At 48.8% G+C, this 26,754-nt stretch overlaps 1 protein-coding gene and 1 long non-coding RNA gene across 3 annotated transcripts in view; one reads left to right on the top strand and one right to left on the bottom strand.

The window, feature by feature from the left end:
* Positions 1-5,966, bottom strand: part of LOC134936716 (uncharacterized) — a 98,246-nt gene extending 92,280 nt beyond the window's left edge. Inside the window, exon 1 of the long non-coding RNA XR_010180541.1 lies at positions 5,900-5,966. This is a non-coding gene — a long non-coding RNA (uncharacterized LOC134936716). The remainder of the gene's footprint in view (positions 1-5,899) is intronic.
* Positions 1-26,754, top strand: part of POLD2 (DNA polymerase delta 2, accessory subunit) — a 91,053-nt gene that overhangs the window by 827 nt on the left and 63,472 nt on the right. The window lies entirely within an intron of this gene.

The raw sequence follows: 26,754 nt of genomic DNA, 5'->3' as shown, positions 1-26,754 counted from the left end.
CAACCTAGGCTCGTAGTAGTGCTGTATCGTGATTTTCATGCAGCGTCTTATTATACCTCCTGCGGTATTCAGGTCTATAAATCTGTTCTGAAGGTTTGTTAATAATAATAAATATATATATATATATATATATATATATTTCTCTATCGTCCTAAGTGGATGCTGGGGTTCCTGAAAGGACCATGGGGAATAGCGGCTCCGCAGGAGACAGGGCACAAAAAAGTAAAGCTTTACTAGGTCAGGTGGTGTGCACTGGCTCCTCCCCCTATGACCCTCCTCCAGACTCCAGTTAGATTTTGTGCCCGAACGAGAAGGGTGCAATCTAGGTGGCTCTCCTAAAGAGCTGCTTAGAGAAAGTTTAGTTTAGGTTTTTTTCTTTACAGTGAGTCCTGCTGGCAACAGGATCACTGCAACGTGGGACTTAGGGGGAAAGTAGTAAACTCACCTGCATGCAGAGTGGATTTGCTGCTTGGCTACTGGACACCATTAGCTCCAGAGGGATCGAACACAGGCCCAGCCGTGGAGTCCGGTCCCGGAGCCGCGCCGCCGACCCCCTTGCAGATGCTGAAGCGTGAAGAGGTCCGGAAACCGGCGGCTGAAGACTCCTCAGTCTTCATAAGGTAGCGCACAGCACTGCAGCTGTGCGCCATTTTCCTCTCAGCACACTTCACTGGGCAGTCACTGAGGGTGCAGAGCGCTGGGGGGGGGCGCTCTGAGAGGCAAATATAAACCTTATACAAGGCTAAAAATACCTCACATATAGCCCATAGGGGCTATATGGAGATATTTAACCCCTGCCTGACTGGAAAAATAGCGGGAGAAGAACCCGCCGAAAAAGGGGCGGGGCCTATCTCCTCAGCACACGGCGCCATTTTCTGTCACAGCTCCGCTGGTCAGAACGGCTCCCAGGTCTCTCCCCTGCACTGCACTACAGAAACAGGGTAAAACAGAGAGGGGGGGCACATTAATGGCTATATATATATATATTAAAGCAGCTATAAGGGAGCACTTAATATAAGGATATCCCTTGTATATATAGCGCTTTGTGGTGTGTGCTGGCAGACTCTCCCTCTGTCTCCCCAAAAGGGCTAGTGGGTCCTGTCTTCATTAGAGCATTCCCTGTGAGTTTGCGGTGTGTGTCGGTACGTGGTGTCGACATGTATGAGGACGATATTGGTGTGGAGGCGGAGCAATTGCCAAATATGCAGATGTCACCCCCCAGGGGGTCGACACCAGAATGGATGCCTTTATTTGTGGAATTACGTGATGGTTTATCTTCCCTTAAACAGTCAGTTGAGGACATGAGGCGGCCGGACAATCAATTAATGCCTGTCCAGGCGCCTCAAACACCGTCAGGGGCTGTAAAACGCCCTTTGCCTCAGTCGGTCGACACAGACCCAGACACGGGCACTGATTCCAGTGACGACGGTAGAAATTCAAACGTATTTTCCAGTAGGGCCACACGTTATATGATTTTGGCAATGAAGGAGACGTTACATTTAGCTGATACTACAGATACCGTAAAACAGGGTATTATGTATGGTGTGAAAAAACTACAAACAGTTTTTCCTGAATCAGAAGAATTAAATGACGTGTGTGATGAAGCGTGGGTTGCTCCTGATAAAAAGTTGATAATTTCAAAAAAGTTATTGGCATTATACCCTTTCCCGCCAGAGGTTAGGGCGCGCTGGGAAACACCCCCTAAGGTGGACAAGGCGCTCACACGCTTATCCAAACAAGTGGCGTTACCCTCTCCTGAGACGGCCGCACTTAAGGATCCATCAGATAGAAAGATGGAAGTTATTCAAAAGAATATATACACACATGCAGGTGTTATACTACGACCAGCTATAGCAACTGCCTGGATGTGCAGTGCTGGAGTAGTTTGGTCAGAATCCCTGATTGAAAATATTGATACCCTAGATAGGGACAATGTTTTACTGTCGTTAGAACAAATAAAGGATGCATTTATCTATATGCGTGATGCACAGAGGGATATTTGCACACTGGCATCTCGGGTGAGTGCTATGTCCATTTCAGCCAGAAGAGCCTTATGGACACGACAGTGGACAGGCGATGCGGATTCAAAACGTCACATGGAGGTTTTGCCGTATAAAGGGGAGGAGTTATTTGGAGTTGGTCTATCAGACTTGGTGGCCACGGCTACTGCCGGGAAATCCACTTTTTTACCTCAAGTCACTCCCCAACAGAGAAAGGCACCGACCTTTCAACCGCAGCCTTTTCGCTCCTACAAAAATAAGAGAGCGAAGGGCTTGTCGTACCTGCCACGAGGCAGAGGAAGAGGGAAGAGACACCAACAGGCAGCTCCTTCCCAGGAACAGAAGCCCTCCCCGGCTCCTGCAAAAACCTCAGCATGACGCTGGGGCCTCTCAAGCGGACTCGGGGACAGTGGGGGGCCGTCTCAAAAATTACAGCGCGCAGTGGGCTCACTCGCAGGTAGACCCCTGGATCCTGCAGATAATATCTCAGGGGTACAGGTTGGAATTAGAGACGGATCCTCCTCATCGTTTCCTGAAGTCTGCCTTACCAACCGTCTCTTCCGAAAGGGAGAGGGTGTTGGAAGCCATTCACAAGCTGTACGCTCAGCAGGTGATAGTCAAAGTACCCCTATTACAACAAGGAAAGGGGTATTATTCCACTCTATTTGTGGTACCGAAGCCGGATGGCTCGGTAAGGCCTATTCTAAATCTGAAGTCCTTGAACCTCTACATAAAAAAGTTCAAGTTCAAGATGGAGTCACTCAGAGCAGTGATAGCGAACCTGGAAGAAGGGGACTTTATGGTATCCTTGGACATCAAGGATGCGTATCTACACGTTCCGATTTACCCCGCACACCAGGGGTACCTCAGGTTCATTGTTCAAAACTGTCACTATCAGTTTCAGACGCTGCCGTTCGGATTGTCCACGGCGCCTCGGGTCTTTACCAAGGTAATGGCCGAGATGATGATTCTTCTTCGAAGAAAAGGCGTATTAGTTATCCCATACTTGGACGATCTCCTAATAAGGGCAAGGTCCAGAGAACAGCTGGAGACAGCTTTAGCACTATCTCAAGAGGTGCTAAGACAACACGGGTGGATTCTGAATATTCCAAAATCCCATTTAATCCCGACAACTCGTCTGCTGTTCCTAGGAATGATTCTGGACACGGTTCAGAAAAAGGTTTTCCTTCCAGAGGAAAAAGCCAAGGAGTTATCCGATCTGGTCAGGAACCTCCTAAAACCAGGAAAAGTGTCAGTACATCAATGCACAAGAGTCCTGGGAAAAATGGTGGCTTCTTACGAAGCAATTCCATTCGGCAGATTCCATGCAAGAATATTCCAAAGGGATCTGTTGGACAAATGGTCAGGGTCGCATCTGCAGATGCACCTGCGAATAACCCTGTCACCAAAGACAAGGGTGTCACTTCTGTGGTGGTTGCAGAAGGCTCACCTATTAGAAGGCCGCAGATTCGGCATTCAGGATTGGATCCTGGTGACCACGGACGCCAGCCTGAGAGGCTGGGGAGCAGTCACACAAGGAAGAAACTTCCAGGGAGTATGGACGAGTCTGGAAAAGTCTCTTCACATAAACATTCTGGAACTAAGAGCAATCTACAATGCTCTAAGCCAGGCGGAACTTCTCCTGCAAGGAAAGCCGGTGTTGATTCAGTCGGACAACATCACGGCGGTCGCCCATGTAAACAGGCAGGGCGGCACAAGAAGCAGGAGTGCAATGGCAGAAGCTGCCAAGATTCTTCGCTGGGCGGAGAATCACGTGATAGCACTGTCAGCAGTGTTCATCCCGGGCGTGGACAACTGGGAAGCAGACTTCCTCAGCAGACACGATCTTCATCCGGGAGAGTGGGGTCTACATCCAGGAGTCTTCAACATGTTAATAGACCGTTGGGAAAGACCAATTGTAGACATGATGGCGTCTCGCCTCAACAAGAAACTGGACAAATATTGCGCCAGGTCAAGAGATCCACAGGCAATAGCTGTGGACGCACTGGTAACTCCTTGGGTGTACCAGTCAGTGTATGTGTTTCCTCCTCTGCCGCTCATACCAAAGGTATTGAAGATCATACGGCAAAGAAGAGTAAGAACAATACTAGTGGTTCCGGATTGGCCGAGAAGGACTTGGTATCCGGAACTTCAAGAGATGCTCACGGACGAACCGTGGCCTCTACCTCTGAGAAGGGACCTGCTACAGCAGGGTCCCTGTCTTTTTCAAGACTTACCGCGGCTGCGTTTGACGGCATGGCGGTTGAACGCCAGATCCTAAAAGGGAAAGGCATTCCAGAAGAAGTCATTCCTACCTTGATTAAGGCACGGAAGGAAGTCACCGTGAAACATTATCACCGCATTTGGCGAAAATATGTAGCGTGGTGCGAGGATCGGAGGGTTCCGACGGAGGAATTCCAACTGGGTCGTTTCCTACATTTCCTGCAATCAGGATTATCTATGGGTCTCAAATTGGGATCCATTAAGGTTCAAATTTCGGCCCTGTCAATATTCTTCCAAAAAGAATTGGCCTCTGTCCCTGAGGTCCAGACTTTTGTCAAGGGAGTACTGCATATACAGCCTCCTGTGGTGCCTCCGGTGGCACCGTGGGATCTAAATGTAGTTTTAGATTTCCTCAAATCCCATTGGTTTGAACCATTGAAAAAGGTGGATTTGAAATATCTCACATTGAAAGTGACTATGTTACTAGCCCTGGCCTCTGCCAGGAGAGTATCTGAATTGGCGGCTTTATCTTATAAAAGTCCTTATCTAATCTTCCATTCGGATAGGGCAGAACTGCGGACTCGTCCGCATTTTCTCCCTAAAGTGGTATCAGCATTTCATCTGAACCAACCTATTGTGGTGCCTGCGGCCACTAGCGACTTGGAGGACTCCAAGTTGTTGGACGTTGTCAGAGCCTTAAAAATATACATTGCAAGGACGGCTGGAGTCAGAAAATCTGACTCGCTGTTTATATTGTATGCACCCAACAAGTTGGGCGCACCTGCTTCTAAGCAGTCGATTGCTCGTTGGATTTGTAACACAATTCAACTTGCACATTCTGTGGCAGGCCTGCCACAGCCTAAAACTGTAAAAGCCCACTCCACAAGGAAGGTGGGCTCATCTTGGGCGGCTGCCCGAGGGGTCTCGGCATTACAACTCTGCCGAGCAGCTACGTGGTCGGGGGAGAACACGTTTGTAAAATTTTACAAATTTGATACCCTGGCAAAGGAGGACCTGGAGTTCTCTCATTCGGTGCTGCAGAGTCATCCGCACTCTCCCGCCCGTTTGGGAGCTTTGGTATAATCCCCATGGTCCTTTCAGGAACCCCAGCATCCACTTAGGACGATAGAGAAAATAAGAATTTACTTACCGATAATTCTATTTCTCGGAGTCCGTAGTGGATGCTGGGCGCCCATCCCAAGTGCGGATTATCTGCAATACTTGTACATAGTTATTGTTAACTAATTCGGGTTATTGTTAAGGAGCCATCTTTAAGAGGCCCTTTCTGTTGTCATACTGTTAACTGGGTTTAGATCACAAGTTGTACGGTGTGATTGGTGTGGCTGGTATGAGTCTTACCCGGGATTCAAAATGCCTCCCTTATTGTGTATGCTCGTCCGGGCACAGTACCTAACTGGAGTCTGGAGGAGGGTCATAGGGGGAGGAGCCAGTGCACACCACCTGACCTAGTAAAGCTTTACTTTTTTGTGCCCTGTCTCCTGCGGAGCCGCTATTCCCCATGGTCCTTTCAGGAACCCCAGCATCCACTACGGACTCCGAGAAATAGAATTATCGGTAAGTAAATTCTTATTATATATATATATAAATCCTCTCACTTTTTAAATAAGTATTCAGCTGAAAATGAAGTTCTCTCAAGCAGGCCTAATCGTAATTACCTCTCAATGAGAAGCAAGAGCCACTATCCTTGAGACCACACCATGGTTGGAGAGGTTCAGATGCTAGAGACAAGGCAGATGTATTAAGCCTGGAGAAGTGTTAAACCAGTGATAAGTGCAAGGTGATAACGCACCAGCCAATCAGCTCCAATATGTAAATTAACAGTTAGGAGCTGATTGGCTGGTGCGTTCTCACCTTTTACTTATCGCTGCTTTATCCCTCCTCCAGGATTAATACATCTGCCCTGTTATTTGCTACCGAGGTGTAGCACTGATGGATGCACCTAATTGGACATGTGCCATAGCGGTTCCACCAGGGGATGCTTCTAATATGTAAATTCTATTGGCGGTTTTAAATTTTACCTTGCGGTGTCATCTCTCCTTCCCTTAGGTTATGTAGAAGGCAGTTCATACTACTGTTCTTAGTTAAGCAATGAGTGAAATGTGCTTTGTATAATCATTATTCAATAATTGTTTTCTTAACATATTATTTTCTCTAACGTCCTAAGTGGATGCTGGGGACTCCGTAAGGACCATGGGGAATAGCGGCTCCGCAGGAGACTGGGCACAAAGTAAAAAGCTTTAGGACTACCTGGTGTGCACTGGCTCCTCCCCCTATGACCCTCCTCCAAGCCTCAGTTAAGATTTTGTGCCCGAACGAGAAGGGTGCAATCTAGGTGGCTCTCCTGAGCTGCTTAGAGAAAAAGTTTAAAGTAGGTTTTTTACTTTCAGTGAGACCTGCTGGCAACAGGCTCACTGCATCGAGGGACTAAGGGGAGAAGAAGCGAACTCACCTGCGTGCAGAGTGGATTGGGCTTCTTAGGCTACTGGACATTAGCTCCAGAGGGACGATCACAGGCCCAGCCATGGATGGGTCCCGGAGCCGCGCCGCCGTCCCCCTTACAGAGCCAGAAGACTGAAGAGTCCGGAAAATCGGCGGCAGAAGACGTCCTGTCTTCATTAAGGTAGCGCACAGCACCGCAGCTGTGCGCCATTGCTCTCAGCACACTTCACACTCCGGTCACTGAGGGTGCAGGGCGCTGGGGGGGGGCGCCCTGAGACGCAATAGAAATACCTTTTCTCTATCGTCCTAGTGGATGCTGGGGTTCCTGAAAGGACCATGGGGAATAGCGGCTCCGCAGGAGACAGGGCACAAAAAGTAAAGCTTTTTCCGATCAGGTGGTGTGCACTGGCTCCTCCCCCTATGACCCTCCTCCAGACTCCAGTTAGATTTTTGTGCCCGGCCGAGAAGGGTGCAATCTAGGTGGCTCTCCTAAAGAGCTGCTTAGAAAAAGTTTAGCTAGGTTTTTTATTTTACAGTGATTCCTGCTGGCAACAGGATCACTGCAGCGAGGGACTGAGGGGAGAAGGAGTCAACTCACCTGCGTGCAGGATGGATTGGCTTCTTGGCTACTGGACATCAAGCTCCAGAGGGACGATCACAGGTACAGCCTGGATGGTCACCGGAGCCACGCCGCCGGCCCCCTTGCAGATGCTGAAGTCAGAAGAGGTCCAGAATCGGCGGCTGAAGACTCCTGCAGTCTTCAAAAGGTAGCGCACAGCACTGCAGCTGTGCGCCATTTTCCTCTCAGCACACTTCACACGGCAGTCACTGAGGGTGCAGGGCGCTGGGGGGGGGCGCCCTGGGAGGCAAAATGATTACCTATAAAGGCTAAAAATACCTCACATATAGCCCTAGAGGCTATATGGAGATATTTAACCCCTGCCTGGATTCACTAAATAGCGGGAGACGAGCCCGCCAGAAAAGGGGCGGGGCCTATCTCCTCAGCACACGGCGCCATTTCCTCTCACAGCTCCGCTGGTCAGGACGGCTCCCAGGTCTCTCCCCTGCACTGCACTACAGAAACAGGGTAAAACAGAGAGGGGGGGGCACATTTATGGCGATATTTTGATATAACAAAGCAGCTATAAGGGAGCACTTATTATAAGGCTATCCCTGATATATATATAGCGCTTTTGGTGTGTGCTGGCAAACTCTCCCTCTGTCTCCCCAAAGGGCTGGTGGGTCCTGTCTTCGTTAGGAGCATTCCCTGTGTGTCTGCTGTGTGTCGGTACGTGTGTGTCGACATGTATGAGGACGATATTGGTGTGGAGGCGGAGCAATTGCCAAATATGAGGATGTCACCCCCTAGGGAGTCGACACCGGAATGGATGCCTTTATTTATGGAACTACGGGATAGTGTCAACACGCTAAAGCAGTCGTTTGACGACATGAGGCGGCCGGACAATCAATTAGTGCCTGTCCAGGCGACTCAAACACCGTCAGGGGCTGTGAAACGCCCTTTGCCTCAGTCGGTCGACACAGACCCAGACACAGGCGATGACTCCAGTGGTGACGAATCAACCGTATTTTCCAGTAGGGCCACACGTTATATGATTTTGGCAATGAAGGAGGCGTTACATTTAGCTGATACTACAGGTACCACTAAACAGGGTATTATGTGGGGTATGAAAAAACTACCTATAGTTTTTCCTGAATCAGAAGAATTAAATGACGTGTGTAATGAAGCGTGGGTTGCCCCTGATAAAAAGCTGATAATTTCAAAGACATTATTGGCATTATACCCTTTCCCGCCAGAGGTTAGGGAGCGCTGGGAAACACCTCCTAGGGTGGACAAGGCGCTAACACGCTTATCTAAACAAGTGGCGTTACCCTCTCCTGAGACGGCCGCACTTAAAGATCCATCAGATAGGAGGATGGAAAATATCCAAAAAAGTATATACACACATGCAGGTGTTATACTACGACCAGCTGTAGCGACTGCCTGGATGGGCAGTGCTGGGGTAGTTTGGTCAGAGTCCCTGATTGAAAATATTGATACCCTGGACAGGGACAATATTTTACTGTCGTTAGAACAAATAAAGGATGCATTTCTTTATATGCGTGATGCACAGAGGGATATCTGCACACTGGCATCACGGGTAAGTGCTATGTCCATTTCGGCCAGAAGAGCTTTATGGACGCGACAGTGGACAGGCGATGCGGATTCAAAACGGCATATGGAAGTTTTGCCGTATAAAGGGGAGGAGTTATTTGGAGTCGGTCTATCAGATTTGGTGGCCACGGCTACAGCCGGGAAATCCACCTTTCTACCTCAAGTCACTCCCCAACAGAAAAAGGCACCGACTTTTCAACCGCAGCCCTTTCGTTCCTTTAAAAATAAGAGAGCAAAGGGCTATTCATATCTGCCACGAGGCAAAGGTCGAGGGAAGAGACAGCAACACGCAGCTCCTTCCCAGGAACAGAAGCCCTCCCCGGCTTCTACAAAAGCCTCAGCATGACGCTGGGGCTTCTCAAGCGGACTCGGGGACGGTGGGCGGTCGTCTCAAAAATTACAGCGCGCAGTGGGCTCACTCGCAGGTAGATCCCTGGATCCTGCAGATAATATCTCAAGGGTACAGGTTGGAATTAGAGACGGATCCACCTCGCCGTTTCCTGAAGTCTGCTTTACCAACGTCCCCCTCCGAAAGGGAGACGGTTTTGGAAGCCATTCACAAGCTGTACTCTCAGCAGGTGATAGTCAAGGTACCTCTTCTACAACAAGGGAAGGGGTATTATTCCACTCTTTTTGTGGTACCGAAGCCGGATGGCTCGGTAAGGCCTATTCTAAATCTGAAGTCCTTGAACCTGTACATAAAGAAGTTCAAGTTCAAAATGGAGTCACTCAGAGCAGTGATAGCGAACCTGGAAGAGGGGGACTTTATGGTATCCTTGGACATCAAGGATGCGTATCTCCACGTTCCAATTTACCCCTCACACCAGGGGTACCTCAGGTTCGTTGTACAAAACTGTCACTATCAGTTTCAGACGCTGCCGTTCGGATTGTCCACGGCACCTCGGATCTTTACAAAGGTAATGGCCGAGATGATGATTCTTCTTCGAAGAAAAGGCGTATTAATTATCCCATACTTGGACGATCTCCTAATAAGGGCGAGGTCCAGAGAACAGCTAGAGATGGGATTAGCACTGTCTCAAGAAGTGCTAAAACAGCACGGGTGGATTCTGAATATTCCAAAATCCCAGTTAATGCCGACAACTCGTCTGCTGTTCCTAGGGATGATTCTGGACACGGTTCAGAAAAAGGTTTTTCTCCCGGAGGAAAAAGCCAAGGAGTTATCCGAGCTTGTCAGGAACCTCCTAAAACCAGGAAAGGTGTCTGTACATCAATGCACAAGAGTCCTGGGAAAAATGGTGGCTTCTTACGAAGCAATTCCATTCGGCAGATTCCACGCAAGAATTTTCCAAAGGGATCTGTTGGACAAATGGTCAGGGTCACATCTTCAGATGCACCTACGGATAACCCTGTCTCCAAGGACAAGGGTGTCTCTTCTGTGGTGGTTGCAGAGTCCTCATCTATTGGAGGGCCGCAGATTCGGCATACAGGATTGGATCCTGGTGACCACGGACGCCAGCCTGAGAGGCTGGGGAGCAGTCACACAAGGAAGAAACTTCCAGGGAGTATGGACAAGCCTGGAAACGTCTCTTCACATAAACATTCTGGAACTAAGAGCAATATACAATGCTCTAAGCCAGGCAGAACCTCTGCTTCAGGGAAAACCGGTGTTGATCCAGTCGGACAACATCACGGCAGTCGCCCATGTGAACAGACAGGGCGGCACAAGAAGCAGGAGTGCAATGGCAGAAGCTGCAAGGATTCTTCGCTGGGCAGAGAATCATGTGATAGCACTGTCAGCAGTGTTCATCCCGGGAGTGGACAACTGGGAAGCAGACTTCCTCAGCAGACACGATCTTCACCCGGGAGAGTGGGGACTTCATCCAGAAGTCTTCCACATGCTGGTAACCCGTTGGGAAAGACCAATGGTGGACATGATGGCGTCTCGCCTCAACAAAAAACTGGACAGGTATTGCGCCAGGTCAAGAGATCCGCAGGCAATAGCTGTGGACGCGCTGGTAACGCCTTGGGTGTACCAGTCGGTGTATGTGTTTCCTCCTCTGCCTCTCATACCAAAAGTATTGAGAATTATACGGCAAAGAGGCGTAAGAACGATACTAGCGGTTCCGGATTGGCCAAGAAGGACTTGGTACCCGGAACTTCAAGAGATGATCACGGAAGATCCGTGGCCTCTACCTCTAAGGAGGGACTTGCTTCAGCAGGGTCCCTGTCTGTTTCAAGACTTACCGCGGCTGCGTTTGACGGCATGGCGGTTGAACGCCGGATCCTAATGGAAAAAGGCATGCCGGAAGAAGTCATTCCTACTTTGATTAAAGCAAGGAAAGAAGTAACCGTGCAACATTATCACCGAATTTGGCGAAAATATGTTGCGTGGTGCGAAGATCGGAGTGCTCCGACGGAGGAATTTCAACTGGGTCGATTCCTACATTTCCTGCAATCAGGATTGTCTATGGGTCTCAAATTGGGATCTATTAAGGTTCAAATTTCGGCCCTGTCGATTTTCTTTCAAAAAGAATTGGCTTCAGTCCCTGAAGTCCAGACCTTTGTTAAGGGAGTGCTGCATATACAGCCCCCTGTGGTGCCTCCAGTGGCACCGTGGGATCTCAATGTAGTTTTGGATTTTCTAAAATCTCATTGGTTTGAACCACTAAATAAGGTGGATTTGAAATATCTCACTTGGAAAGTGACCATGCTTCTAGCCCTGGCTTCTGCCAGGAGAGTGTCAGAATTGGCAGCTTTATCTTACAAAAGCCCATATCTGATTTTCCATTCGGACAGGGCAGAACTGCGGACTCGTCCGCATTTTCTCCCTAAGGTGGTGTCAGCATTTCATCTGAACCAGCCTATTGTAGTGCCTGCGGCTACAAGTGACTTGGAGGACTCCAAGTTACTGGACGTTGTCAGAGCATTAAAAATATATATTGCAAGAACAGCTGGAGTCAGAAAATCTGACTCGTTGTTTATATTGTATGCACCCAACAAGATGGGTGCTCCTGCGTCTAAGCAGACGATTGCTCGTTGGATCTGTAGCACAATCCAACTGGCACATTCTGTGGCAGGCCTGCCACAGCCTAAATCTGTACAGGCCCACTCCACAAGGAAGGTGGGCTCATCTTGGGCGGCTGCCCGAGGGGTCTCGGCATTACAACTTTGCCGAGCAGCTACGTGGTCAGGGGAGAACACGTTTGTAAAATTTTACAAATTTGATACTCTGGCTAAGGAGGACCTGGAGTTCTCTCATTCGGTGCTGCAGAGTCATCCGCACTCTCCCGCCCGTTTGGGAGCTTTGGTATAATCCCCATGGTCCTTTCAGGAACCCCAGCATCCACTAGGACGATAGAGAAAATAAGATTTTACTTACCGATAAATCTATTTCTCGGAGTCCGTAGTGGATGCTGGGCGCCCATCCCAAGTGCGGATTATCTGCATAAATTGTACATAGTTATTGTTAACTAATTCGGGTTATTGTTGTAGGAAGCCATCTTTCAGAGGCTCCGCTGTTATCATACTGTTAACTGGGTTTAGATCACAAGTTGTACGGTGTGATTGGTGTGGCTGGTATGAGTCTTACCCGGGATTCAAAATCCTCCCTTATTGTGTACGCTCGTCCGGGCACAGTACCTAACTGGAGTCTGGAGGAGGGTCATAGGGGGAGGAGCCAGTGCACACCACCTGATCGGAAAAAGCTTTACTTTTTGTGCCCTGTCTCCTGCGGAGCCGCTATTCCCCATGGTCCTTTCAGGAACCCCAGCATCCACTACGGACTCCGAGAAATAGATTTATCGGTAAGTAAAATCTTATTTTTTTGGTTAAAAATACATCACATATAGCTCCTGGGCTATATGGATGTATTTAACCCCTGCCTAAATTGCAATAAAAAAGCGGGAGAAAGGCCGCTGAAAAGGGGGCGGAGCCTATCTCCTCAGCACACTGGCGCCATTTTTTCCTCACAGCTCCGTTGGAGGAAGGCTCCCTGACTCTCCCCTGCAGTCCTGCACTACAGAAACAGGGTAAAACAAGAGAGGGGGGGCATAAAATTGGCATATAAAGATATACAGCAGCTATATTAGGGAAAAACACTTATATAAGGTTATCCCTGTATATATATAGCGCTCTGGTGTGTGCTGGCAAACTCTCCCTCTGTCTCCCCAAAGGGCTAGTGGGGTCCTGTCCTCTATCGGAGCATTCCCTGTGTGTGTGTCGGTACGTTGTGTCGACATGTATGAGGAGGAAAATGGTGTGGAGGCGGAGCAATTGCCTGTGTTAGTGATGTCACCCTCTAGGGAGTCGACACCTGACTGGATGATCTTATGGAAAGAATTACGTGATAGTGTCAGCACTTTACAAAAGTCTGTTGACGACATGAGACAGCCGGATAATCAGTTAATACAGGCGTCTCAAACACCGTCAGGGGCTCTAAAGCGCCCGTTACATCAGGTCGATACAGACACGGACACTGACTCCAGTGTCGACGGTGAAGAAACAAACGTATTTTCCAGTAGGGCTACACGTTACATGATCACGGCAATGAAGGAGGTTTTGAACATTTCTGATACTACAAGTACCACAAAAAAGGGTATTATGTGGGGTGTGAAAAAACTACCCGTAGTTTTTCCTGAATCAGATGAATTAAATGAGGTGTGTGATGAAGCGTGGGTTTCCCCCGATAAAAAACTGCTAATTTCTAAAAAATTATTGGCATTATACCCTTTCCCGCCAGAGGTTAGGGCGCGCTGGGAAACACCCCCTAGGGTGGATAAGGCGCTCACACGCTTATCAAAACAAGTGGCGTTACCGTCTCCTGATACGGCCGCCCTCAAGGAACCAGCTGATAGGAAGCTGGAAAATGTCCTAAAAAGTATATACACACATACTGGTATTATACTGCGACCAGCAATCGCCTCAGCCTGGATGTGCAGTGCTGGGGTGGCTTGGTCGGATTCCCTGACTGAAAATATTGATACCCTGGACAGGGACAATATATTATTGACTATAGAGCGTTTAAAAGATGCGTTTCTATATATGCGAGATGCACAGAGGGATATTTGCACTCTGGCATCAAGAGTAAGTGCGATGTCCATTTCTGCCAGAAGAGGATTATGGACGCGACAGTGGTCAGGGGATGCGGATTCCAAACGGCATATGGAAGTATTGCCGTATAAAGGGGAGGAGTTATTTGGGGTCGGTCTATCGGACTTGGTGACCACGGCAACGGCCGGGAAATCCACCTTTCTACCCCAAGTCACCTCGCAGCAGAAAAAGATACCGTCTTTTCAGGCTCAGTCCTTTCGTCCCCATAAGGGCAAGCGGGCAAAAGGCCACTCATATCTGCCCCGGGGCAGAGGAAGGGGAAAAAGACTGCAGCAGACAGCCTCTTCCCACGAACAGAAGCCCTCCCCCGCTTCTGCCAAGTCCTCAGCATGACGCTGGGGCCTTACAAGCGGACTCAGGCACGGTGGGGGCCCGTCTCAAGAATTTCAGCGCGCAGTGGGCTCACTCGCAAGTGGACCCCTGGATCCTGCAGGTAGTATCTCAGGGGTACAAATTGGAATTCGAGACGTCTCCCCCTCGCCGGTTCCTGAAGTCTGCTTTACCAACGTCTCCCCCCGACAGGGAGGCGATATTGGAAGCCATTCACAAGCTGTATTCCCAGCAGGTGATAATCAAGGTACCCCTCCTACAACAGGGAAAGGGGTATTATTCCATGCTGTTTGTGGTACCGAAGCCGGACGGCTCGGTGAGACCCATTTTAAATCTGAAATCCTTGAACACTTGCATAAGAAGGTTCAAGTTCAAGATGGAGTCACTCAGAGCAGTGATAGTGAACCTGGAAGAAGGGGACTATATGGTGTCTCTGGACATCAAGGATGCTTACCTCCATGTCCCAATTTGCCCTTCTCACCAAGGGTACCTCAGGTTTGTGGTACAGAACTGTCATTATCAGTTTCAGACGCTGCCGTTTGGATTGTCCACGGCACCCCGGGTCTTTACCAAGGTAATGGCCGAAATGATGATTCTTCTTCGAAGAAAAGGCGTCTTAATTATCCCTTACTTGGACGATCTCCTGATAAGGGCAAGGTCCAGAGAACAGTTAGAGGTCGGAGTAGCACTATCTCAAATAGTACTACGACAGCACGGTTGGATTCTAAATATTCCAAAATCGCAGCTGATTCCGACGACACGTCTGCTGTTCCTAGGGATGATTCTGGACACAGTACAGAAAAAGGTGTTTCTCCCGGAGGAGAAAGCCAGGGAGTTATCCGACCTAGTCAGGAACCTCCTAAGACCAGGCCAGGTGTCAGTGCATCAATGCACAAAGGTCCTGGGAAAGATGGTGGCTTCTTACGAAGCGATTCCATTCGGCAGATTCCACGCAAGAACTTTTCAGTGGGATCTGCTGGACAAATGGTCCGGATCGCATCTTCAAATGCATCAGCGGATAACCCTGTCTCCAAGGACAAGGGTGTCTCTCCTGTGGTGGTTACAGAGTGCTCATCTCCTAGAGGGCCGCAGATTCGGCATTCAGGATTGGGTCCTGGTGACCACGGATGCCAGCCTGAGAGGCCGGGGAGCAGTCACACAGGGAAGAAATTTCCAGGGCTTGTGGTCAAGCATGGAAACGTCACTTCACATAAATATCCTGGAACTAAGGGCCATTTACAATGCCCTAAGTCAGGCAAGGCCTCTGCTTCAGGGTCAGTCGGTGTTGATCCAGTCGGACAACATCACGGCAGTCGCCCACGTAAACAGACAGGGCGGCACAAGAAGCAGGAGGGCAATGACGGAAGTTGCAAGGATTCTTCGCTGGGCGGAAAATCATGTGATAGCACTGTCAGCAGTGTTCATTCCGGGAGTGGACAACTGGGAAGCAGACTTCCTTCAGCAGACACGATCTCCACCCGGGGGAGTGGGGACTTCACCCAGAAGTCTTCCACATGATTGTGAACCGTTGGGAAATACCAAAGGTGGACATGATGGCGTCCCGCCTCAACAAAAAACTGGACAGATATTGCGCCAGGTCAAGGGACCCTCAGGCAATAGCTGTGGACGCTCTGGTAACACCGTGGGTGTACCGATCAGTGTATGTGTTCCCTCCTCTGCCTCTCATACCCAAAGTATTGAGAATCATAAGAAGGAGAGGAGTAAAGACTATACTCGTGGCTCCGGATTGGCCAAGAAGGACTTGGTACCCGGAACTTCAAGAGATGCTCACGGAAGACCCGTGGCCTCTACCTCTAAGAAAGGACCTGCTCCAGCAGGGACCATGTCTGTTTCAAGACTTACCGCGGCTGCGTTTGACGGCATGGCGGTTGAACGCCGGATCCTGAAGGAAAAAGGCATTCCGGATGAAGTCATCCCTACCCTGATCAAAGCCAGGAAGGATGTAACTGTGCAACATTATCACCGTATTTGGCGTAAATATGTTGCGTGGTGTGAGGCCAGGAAGGCCCCTACAGAGGAATTTCAACTGGGTCGTTTCCTGCATTTCCTGCAAACAGGACTGTCTATGGGCCTAAAATTAGGGTCCATTAAGGTTCAAATTTCGGCCCTGTCAATATTCTTCCAAAAAGAACTAGCTTCAGTTCCTGAAGTTCAGACGTTTGTCAAGGGGGTACTGCATATACAGCCTCCTTTTGTGCCTCCAGTGGCACCTTGGGATCTCAATGTAGTTTTGGGATTCCTAAAATCACATTGGTTTGAACCACTCACCACTGTGGACTTAAAATATCTCACATGGAAAGTGGTAATGATGTTAGCCCTGGCTTCAGCCAGGCGTGTATCAGAATTGGCGGCTTTATCCTATAAAAGCCCTTACCTAATTTTTCATACGGATAGGGCAGAATTGAGGACTCTGCCTCAATTTCTTCCTAAGGTGGTTTCAGCATTTCACTTAAACCAGCCTATTGTGGTGCCTGCGGCTACTAGGGACTTGGAGGATTCCAAGTTGCTAGACGTAGTCAGGGCCCTGAAAATATATGTTTCCAGGACGGCTGGAGTCAGAAAATCTGACTCGCTGTTTATCCTGTATGCACCCAACAAGCTGGGTGCTCCTGCTTCTAAGCAGACGATTGCTCGTTGGATTTGTAGTACAATTCAGCTTGCACATTCTGTGGCAGGCCTGCCACAGCCAAAATCTGTAAAAGCCCATTCCACACGGAAAGTGGGCTCATCTTGGGCGGCTGCCCGAGGGGTCTCGGCTTTACAACTTTGCCGAGCAGCTACTTGGTCAGGGGCAAACACGTTTGCTAAATTCTACAAATTTGATACCCTGGCTGAGGAGGACCTGGAGTTCTCTCATTCGGTGCTGCAGAGTCATCCGCACTCTCCCGCCCGTTTGGGAGCTTTGGTATAATCCCCATGGTCCTTACGGAGTCCCCAGCATCCACTTAGGACGTTAGAGAAAATAAGAATTTACTTACCGATAATTCTATTTCTCATAGTCCGTAGTGGATGCTGGGCGCCCATCCCAAGTGCGGATTGTCTGCAATACTTGTACATAGTTATTGTTACAAAAATCGGGTTATTATTGTTGTGAGCCATCTTTTCAGAGGCTCCTTTGTTATCATGCTGTTAACTGGGTTCAGATCACAAGTTGTACGGTGTGATTGGTGTGGCTGGTTTGAGTCTTACCCGGGATTCAAAATCCTTCCTTATTGTGTACGCTCGTCCGGGCACAGTATCCTAACTGAGGCTTGGAGGAGGGTCATAGGGGGAGGAGCCAGTGCACACCAGGTAGTCCTAAAGCTTTTTACTTTGTGCCCAGTCTCCTGCGGAGCCGCTATTCCCCATAGTCCTTACGGAGTCCCCAGCATCCACTACGGACTATGAGAAATAGAATTATCGGTAAGTAAATTCTTATTATTTCTCTAACGTCCTAGTGGATGCTGGGGACTCCGAAAGGACCATGGGGAATAGCGGCTCCGCAGGAGACTGGGCACAAAAGTAAAAAGCTTTAGGACTACCTGGTGTGCACTGGCTCCTCCCCCTATGACCCTCCTCCAAGCCTCAGTTAGATTTTTGTGCCCGAACGAGACGGGTGCAGGCTAAGGGGCTCTCCTGAGCTGCTTAGTGTAAAAGTTTAAAGTAGGTTTTTTATTTTCAGTGAGACCTGCTGGCAACAGGCTCACTGCACCGATGGACTAAGGGGAGAAGAAGCGAACTCACCTGCGTGCAGAGTGGATTGGGCTTCTTAGGCTACTGGACATTAGCTCCAGAGGGACGATCACAGGCCCAGCCATGGATGGGTCCCAGAGCCGCGCCGCCGGCCCCCTTACAGAGCCAGAAGAATGAAGAGGTCCGGAAAATCGGCGGCAGAAGACGTCCTGTCTTCAATAAGGTAGCGCACAGCACTGCAGCTGTGCGCCATTGCTCTCAGCACACTTCACACTCCGGTCACTGAGGGTGCAGGGCGCTGGAGGGGGGCGCCCTGAGACGCAATAAAAACACCTTTTTGGCAAAAAATACATCACATATAGCTCCTGGGCTATATGGATGCATTTAACCCCTGCCAATTTTTACATAAAAAAAGCGGGAGAAAGGCCGCCGATAAGGGGGCGGAGCCTATCTCCTCAGCACACTGGCGCCATTTTTTCCTCACAGCTCCGTTGGAGGAAGGCTCCCTGACTCTCCCCTGCAGTCCTGCACTACAGAAACAGGGTAAAACAAGAGAGGGGGGGCACTAAATTGGCATATAAATATATACAGCAGCTATATTAGGGAAAAACACTTATATAAGGTTATCCCTGTATATATATATATAGCGCTCTGGTGTGTGCTGGCAAACTCTCCCTCTGTCTCCCCAAAGGGCTAGTGGGGTCCTGTCCTCTATCAGAGCATTCCCTGTGTGTGTGCTGTGTGTCGGTACGTTGTGTCGACATGTATGAGGAGGAAAATGGTGTGGAGGCGGAGCAATTGCCTGTGTTAGTGATGTCACCCCCTAGGGAGTCGACACCTGACTGGATGGTCTTATGGAAAGAATTACGTGATAGTGTCAGCACTTTACAAAAGACTGTTGACGACATGAGACAGCCGGCAAATCAGTTAATACCTGTACAGGCGTCTCAAACACCGTCAGGGGCTCTAAAGCGCCCGTTACCTCAGGTCGATACAGACACGGACACTGACTCCAGTGTCGACGGTGAGGAAACAAACGTATTTTCCAGTAGGGCCACACGTTACATGATCACGGCAATGAAGGAGGTTTTGAACATTTCTGATACTACAAGTACCACAAAAAAGGGTATTATGTGGGGTGTGAAAAAACTACCCGTAGTTTTTCCTGAATCAGATGAATTAAATGAGGTGTGTGATGAAGCGTGGGTTTCCCCCGATAAAAAACTGCTAATTCCTAAAAAGTTAATGGCATTATACCCTTTCCCGCCAGAGGTTAGGGCGCGTTGGGAAACACCCCCTAGGGTAGATAAGGCGCTCACACGCTTATCAAAACAAGTGGCGTTACCGTCTCCTGATACGGCCGCCCTCAAGGAACCAGCTGATAGGAAGCTGGAAAATATCCTTAAAAGTATATACACACATACTGGTATTATACTGCGACCAGCAATCGCCTCAGCCTGGATGTGCAGTGCTGGGGTGGCTTGGTCGGATTCCCTGACTGAAAATATTGATACCCTGGACAGGGACAATATATTATTGACTATAGAGCATTTAAAGGATGCATTTCTATATATGCGAGATGCACAGAGGGATATTTGCACTCTGGCATCAAGAGTAAGTGCGATGTCCATTTCTGCCAGAAGAGGATTATGGACACGACAGTGGTCAGGGGATGCGGATTCCAAACGGCATATGGAAGTATTGCCGTATAAAGGGGAGGAGTTATTTGAGGTCGGTCTATCGGACCTGGTGGCCACGGCAACGGCTGGGAAATCCACCTTTTTACCCCAAGTCACCTCGCAGCAGAAAAAGATACCGTCTTTTCAGGCTCAGTCCTTTCGTCCCCATAAGGGCAAGCGGGCAAAAGGCCACTCATATCTGCCCCGGGGCAGAGGTAGGGGAAAAAGACTGCAGCAGACAGCCTCTTCCCACGAACAGAAGCCCTCCCCCGCTTCTGCCAAGTCCTCAGCATGACGCTGGGGCCTTACAAGCGGACTCAGGCACGGTGGGGGCCCGTCTCAAGAATTTCAGCGCGCAGTGGGCTCACTCGCAAGTGGACCCCTGGATCCTGCAGGTAGTATCTCAGGGGTACAAATTGGAATTCGAGACGTCTCCCCCTCGCAGGTTCCTGAAGTCTGCTTTACCAACGTCTCCCCCCGACAGGGAGGCGGTATTGGAAGCCATTCACAAGCTGTATTCCCAGCAGGTGATAATCAAGGTACCCCTCCTACAACAGGGAAAGGGGTATTATTCCACGCTGTTTGTGGTACCGAAGCCGGACGGCTCGGTAAGACCCATTTTAAATCTGAAATCCTTGAACACTTACATAAAAAGGTTCAAGTTCAAGATGGAGTCACTCAGCAGTGATAGCGAACCTGGAAGAAGGGGACTATATGGTGTCGCTGGACATCAAAGATGCTTACCTCCATGTCCCAATTTGCCCTTCTCACCAAGGGTACCTCAGGTTTGTGGTACAGAACTGTCACTATCAGTTTCAGACGCTGCCGTTTGGATTGTCCACGGCACCCCGGGTCTTTACCAAGGTAATGGCCGAAATGATGATTCTTCTTCGAAGAAAAGGCGTCTTAATTATCCCTTACTTGGACGATCTCCTGATAAGGGCAAGGTCCAGAGAACAGTTAGAGGTCGGAGTAGCACTATCTCAAGTAGTACTACGACAGCGCGGATGGATTCTAAATATTCCAAAATCGCAGCTGATTCCGACGACACGTCTGCTGTTCCTAGGGATGATTCTGGACACAGTACAGAAAAAGGTGTTTCTCCCGGAAGAGAAAGCCAGGGAGTTATCCGACCTAGTCAGGAACCTCCTAAGACCAGGCCAAGTGTCAGTACATCAATGCACAAGGGTCCTGGGAAAGATGGTGGCTTCTTACGAAGCGATTCCATTCGGCAGATTCCACGCAAGAACTTTTCAGTGGGATCTGCTGGACAAATGGTCCGGATCGCATCTTCAAATGCATCAGCGGATAACCCTGTCTCCAAGGACAAGGGTGTCTCTCCTGTGGTGGTTACAGAGTGCTCATCTCCTAGAGGGCCGCAGATTCGGCATTCAGGATTGGGTCCTGGTGACCACGGATGCCAGCCTGAGAGGCTGGGGAGCAGTCACACAGGGAAGAAATTTCCAGGGCTTGTGGTCAAGCATGGAAACGTCACTTCACATAAATATCCTGGAACTAAGGGCCATTTACAATGCCCTAAGTCAGGCAAGACCTCTGCTTCAGGGTCAGCCGGTGTTGATCCAGTCGGACAACATCACGGCAGTCGCCCACGTAAACAGACAGGGCGGCACAAGAAGCAGGAGGGCAATGATGGAAGTGGCAAGGATTCTTCGCTGGGCGGAAAATCATGTGATAGCACTGTCAGCAGTGTTCATTCCGGGAGTGGACAACTGGGAAGCAGACTTCCTCAGCAGACACGATCTTCACCCGGGGGAGTGGGGACTTCACCCAGAAGTCTTCCACATGATTGTGAACCGTTGGGAAAAACCAAAAGGTGGACATGATGGCGTCCCGCCTCAACAAAAAACTGGACAGATATTGCGCCAGGTCAAGGGACCCTCAGGCAATAGCTGTGGACGCTCTGGTAACACAGTGGGTGTACCAGTCAGTGTATGTGTTCCCTCCTCTTCCTCTCATACCAAAAGTACTGAGAATCATAAGAAGGAGAGGAGTAAAGACTATACTCGTGGCTCCGGATTGGCCAAGAAGGACTTGGTACCCGGAAATTCAAGAGATGCTCACGGAAGACCCGTGGCCTCTACCTCTAAGAAAGGACCTGCTCCAGCAGGGGCCTTGTCTGTTCCAAGACTTACCGCGGCTGCGTTTGACGGCATGGCGGTTGAACGCCGGATCCTGAAGGAAAAAGGCATTCCGGATGAAGTCATCCCTACCCTGATCAAAGCCAGGAAGGATGTAACCGTACAACATTATCACCGTATTTGGCGTAAATATGTTGCGTGGTGCGAGGCCAGGAAGGCCCCTACAGAGGAATTTCAACTGGGTCGATTCCTACATTTCCTGCAAACAGGACTGTCTATGGGCCTCAAATTAGGGTCCATTAAGGTTCAAATTTCGGCCCTGTCAATATTCTTCCAAAAAGAACTAGCTTCTGTTCCTGAAGTTCAGACGTTTGTCAAGGGAGTACTGCATATACAGCCTCCTTTTGTGCCTCCAGTGGCACCTTGGGATCTCAATGTAGTTTTGGGATTCCTAAAATCACATTGGTTTGAACCACTCGCCACTGTGGACTTAAAATATCTCACATGGAAAGTGGTAATGCTGTTAGCCCTGGCTTCAGCCAGGCGTGTCTCAGAATTGGCGGCTTTATCCTATAAAAGCCCTTACCTAATTTTTCATACGGACAGGGCAGAATTGAGGACTCGTCCTCAATTTCTCCCTAAGGTGGTTTCAGCATTTCACTTAAACCAGCCTATTGTGGTGCCTGCGGCTACTAGGGACTTGGAGGATTCCAAGTTGCTGGACGTAGTCAGGGCCCTGAAAATATATGTTTCCAGGACGGCTGGAGTCAGAAAATCTGATTCGCTGTTTATCCTGTATGCACCCAACAAGCTGGGTGCTCCTGCTTCTAAGCAGACGATTGCTCGTTGGATTTGTAGTACAATTCAGCTTGCACATTCTGTGGCAGGCCTGCCACAGCCAAAATCTGTAAAAGCCCATTCCACACGGAAAGTGGGCTCATCTTGGGCGGCTGCCCGAGGGGTCTCGGCTTTACAACTTTGCCGAGCAGCTACTTGGTCAGGGGCAAACACGTTTGCTAAATTCTACAAATTTGATACCCTGGCTGAGGAGGACCTGGAGTTCTCTCATTCGGTGCTGCAGAGTCATCCGCACTCTCCCGCCCGTTTGGGAGCTTTGGTATAATCCCCATGGTCCTTTCGGAGTCCCCAGCATCCACTAGGACGTTAGAGAAAATAAGAATTTACTTACCGATAATTCTATTTCTCATAGTCCGTAGTGGATGCTGGGCGCCCATCCCAAGTGCGGATTGTCTGCATTACTTGTACATAGTTATTGTTACAAAAATCGGGTTATTGTTGTTGTGAGCCATCTTTTCAGAGGCTCCTTCTGTTATCATGCTGTTAACTGGGTTCAGATCACAAGTTGTAATGTGTGATTGGTGTGGCTGGTATGAGTCTTACCCGGGATTCAAAATCCTTCCTTATTGTGTACGCTCGTCCGGGCACAGTATCCTAACTGAGGCTTGGAGGAGGGTAATAGGGGGAGGAGCCAGTGCACACCAGGTAGTCCTAAAGCTTTTTACTTTTGTGCCCATTCTCCTGCGGAGCCGCTATTCCCCATGGTCCTTTCGGAGTCCCCAGCATCCACTACGGACTATGAGAAATAGAATTATCGGTAAGTAAATTCTTATTTTTTTTTATTCTCTAATAAAAAAGCTTCCAGTAATGACAGCACAGTTCTGCTAATATACAGAATTACTCAACAGGTGCTCATGTAACGCTGTGAAAGTCTATCTCAAATTGACTTTCATCAGCGTTAATGAACAACTAGACCTGCCTGTTGGATGCTGCAGACTTTGTTTTCTCTCCTTTTGATGTGGAAATAATTTAAGTAAAGAGAAAGTCCTTATTTCCTATATGTACCTATTCCTTAATTGTGTGAACATTTGGGAAGCAGGGCTGTAAATAACACAATTGCAGATGGCATATCACAAATCAATATTTACAATAAATTCAATAAAGATGACAATCTTTTACTAACTTTTCTATGTGCCACCATTGCTGATTGCCAGCTTGGTCGATTTAGGCAAAATTGTTTCTAAATAGTTGGGTGTACTGGTCCAAACGAAATACCATCTGGTTGGGTTCTATATAATACCCCTTTCAGACATCCTCCAAAATCCCGGAATTTTGCACATGAACGCACATCAACCCAGAATTTTGGCATGTCTAAAAGGCCCCAACCCGGGAACACGTTCCTGGGTTGCCGACCCTGCAGTTGACCAGAGTTTTTCCCGGGACTTACATCCCGGGTAGACAAACCCGGCTTAGGTCGGAATGGTGAGACCCGAGAATTTACTCCCGGCTCGCACCCAGATGCCTTTGACTGGCGCTGGACTGCCTGGAAGGGACGGGGCTGCTTGGAGGGTGCGTGCGCTGGCTGCTGTAGTCCATGCTGCAGTGAGTAGTAGAAGAGAGGCGGCCTGTTGTGGTGAGGGCTTGGATTTGGCGTGTGTGTGTATGAGTGTGGCATGTGTGAGTTGTAACACTGTAGGGGTGCAAGGCGCCTTTTCCTGGGGAATATGGCCGCACGCAGCAGCTGAGGAACAACACAAGTCCAGTTTCTGGTACAACTGACCCCGGCCAGTTTTATTGAAACAGAAAATAAAACAAACCCCAAAATAAAAATACCTTGCCTGTCCGGCACTAACTAAACATAAGATATTCCTAACTGTCACTAAACAAAACACAGAGTTCTTCAGTACATACTGTATAGCTTACTTGCATCAGAAAGCGTGTCTCTCACACACAGATCCTGCAGCCTTCCCAGGCAGTCTGCCCATACTAATCAGGTTAGAAGCACTATAACACTCTTACACAGCTGAAACCCTGATTAGCCCTCTGTGAGGCCAAAGACCCGAACTGGGCCCAATGTCTAGAACTCGCCTTATCTCTCTCTCAGAGCCTTTACCCAGCCTTTACAGCAAACTGAAAAGGTTCAGACAAAACAAAAAGGATTTTTCCTAGAAGTTAACATTTTCTAAAACATGTAAGACAAGAACCTGGGACAAATATACCTGCCCTCAAACACTATCCCAGTGTTCTTGTCACATATCCCCCTCCCCTGTTTCGACCTAGGGGCCGGAACACTTGTAGCCCCCAAACAGAAGATGCGAGACAATGCATCTGCGTTGGCCAATTGTGTTCCCGGTCTATGTTCGACAGTAAACTTAAAGTCCTGCAACGCTAGAAACCATCTAGTTACACGAGCATTCTTGCCTCTATTTACATACATCCATTTTAAAGGGGCATGGTCTGTCACTAGTCTGAATTGTCTACCCAAGAGGTAATATCTCAAGGTATCTAGTGCCCACTTAATGGCCAAAGCCTCCTTTTCCACAATGGCATACCTTTTTTCATGCTCATTGAGTTTCCTACTCAAATAAATGATAGGGTGTTCGTCCCCATCTCTGGTTTGGGACAGCACAGCACCTATCCCTACCTCTGAGGCATCTGTCTGTACCACAAATTCTTTTGAAAAATCTGGTGTTATCAACACCGGTTGTGAACACAAAGCCACTTTTAACGCTTGGAACGCCTTTTCTGCATCAGGGTTCCATTTCACCACATTTGACTGCTTCCCTTTGGTAAGGTCTGACAACGGCACCGCTGTGGTCGCAAAATTAGGAATAAACCGTCTATAGTACCCAGTAATTCCCAAAAAAGCCCTTACCTGTTTTTTATTCACTGGACGAGGCCAGTTTTGAATAGCATCAACTTTATTCAATTGGGGCCTAATCAGACCTCTGCCTATGGTGAAGCCCAAGTATTTGACCTCCTCCATTGCGAGGCAGCACTTCTTTGGGTTAGCAGTTAACCCTGCCTCTCTGATTGAGTCCAGTACTGCTTGTACTTTAACCAAATGGGACCCCCAGTCTGTACTGTGAATTACCACATCATCCAAATAGGCAGCTGCATATTTTCTATGGGGCCTCAAAATTTTATCCATCGCCCGTTGAAAGGTTGCTGGAGCCCCATGCAACCCAAAGGGTAACATCTTATACTGGTACAGCCCCTCCGGAACCGAAAAGGCTGTTTTTTCTTTGGCGCTATCAGATAAAGGTATTTGCCAGTAACCTTTGGTCAGGTCCAATGTGGTGAGAAACCTGGCTGTTCCCAGCCTTTCTACAAGCTCATCCACACGGGGCATGGGGTATGCGTCAAACTTGGACACCTCATTTAACTTACGAAAGTCATTACAGAAGCGTATGCTACTGTCGGGCTTCGGGATGAGCACTATGGGACTGGACCACTCACTGTTAGACTCCTCTATGACTCCCAGTTCTAACATGGTTTTAACTTCCTTAGAAATAGCTTCTCGCTGAGCTTCAGGAATCCTATATGGCTTTAAATGAACCCTGACCCCTGGTTCTGTGACAATGTCATGTTTTATTATGGTCGTTCGGCCAGGCAGCTCTGAAAATACCTCCCTATTTTGGATGAGAAATTCTTTAACCTGATTGTTCTGATCAGCTGATAATGTCTCTGACACCTTCACTGCGGGAAGCAACCGGGGTGAAGACACCGAAGGGCAAGGCTCCGCTGACAGAGACAACCTATCTTTCCAGGGTTTGATTAAGTTAACATGGTAGATCTGTTCGGGTTTTCTCTTTCCCGGCTGGTATACTTTGTAATTAACCTCATTCACTTTTTCCCTAATCTCAAATGGACCCTGCCATTTAGCTAGGAATTTGCTTTCCACAGTGGGTACCAAAACAAGAACTCTATCGCCAGGAGCAAATTCCCGTATCTTGGCACTCCGGTTATAGACCCTCTGTTGAGCACTTTGGGCCTGTTCCATGTGCTCTCTGACAACAGGTACCACGGCTGCAATCCTATCCTGCATTTGTGTTACATGCTCAATAACGCTTCTATAAGGAGTGGGCTGTCCTTCCCACGTCTCTTTGGCAATATCCAACAGCCCTCTGGGGTGTCTACCATACAACAAATCAAATGGAGAAAACCCCGTAGAGGACTGAGGAACTTCTCTGATGGCCATTAACAAGTAGGGCAACAAACAATCCCAG

Source organism: Pseudophryne corroboree, chromosome 6, assembly GCF_028390025.1.
Source record: "Pseudophryne corroboree isolate aPseCor3 chromosome 6, aPseCor3.hap2, whole genome shotgun sequence".
Taxonomy (NCBI): Eukaryota; Metazoa; Chordata; class Amphibia; order Anura; family Myobatrachidae; genus Pseudophryne; species Pseudophryne corroboree.
The sequence above is the reverse complement of the archived record's forward strand: the minus strand, read 5'-3'. Positions and strand labels throughout refer to the sequence as shown.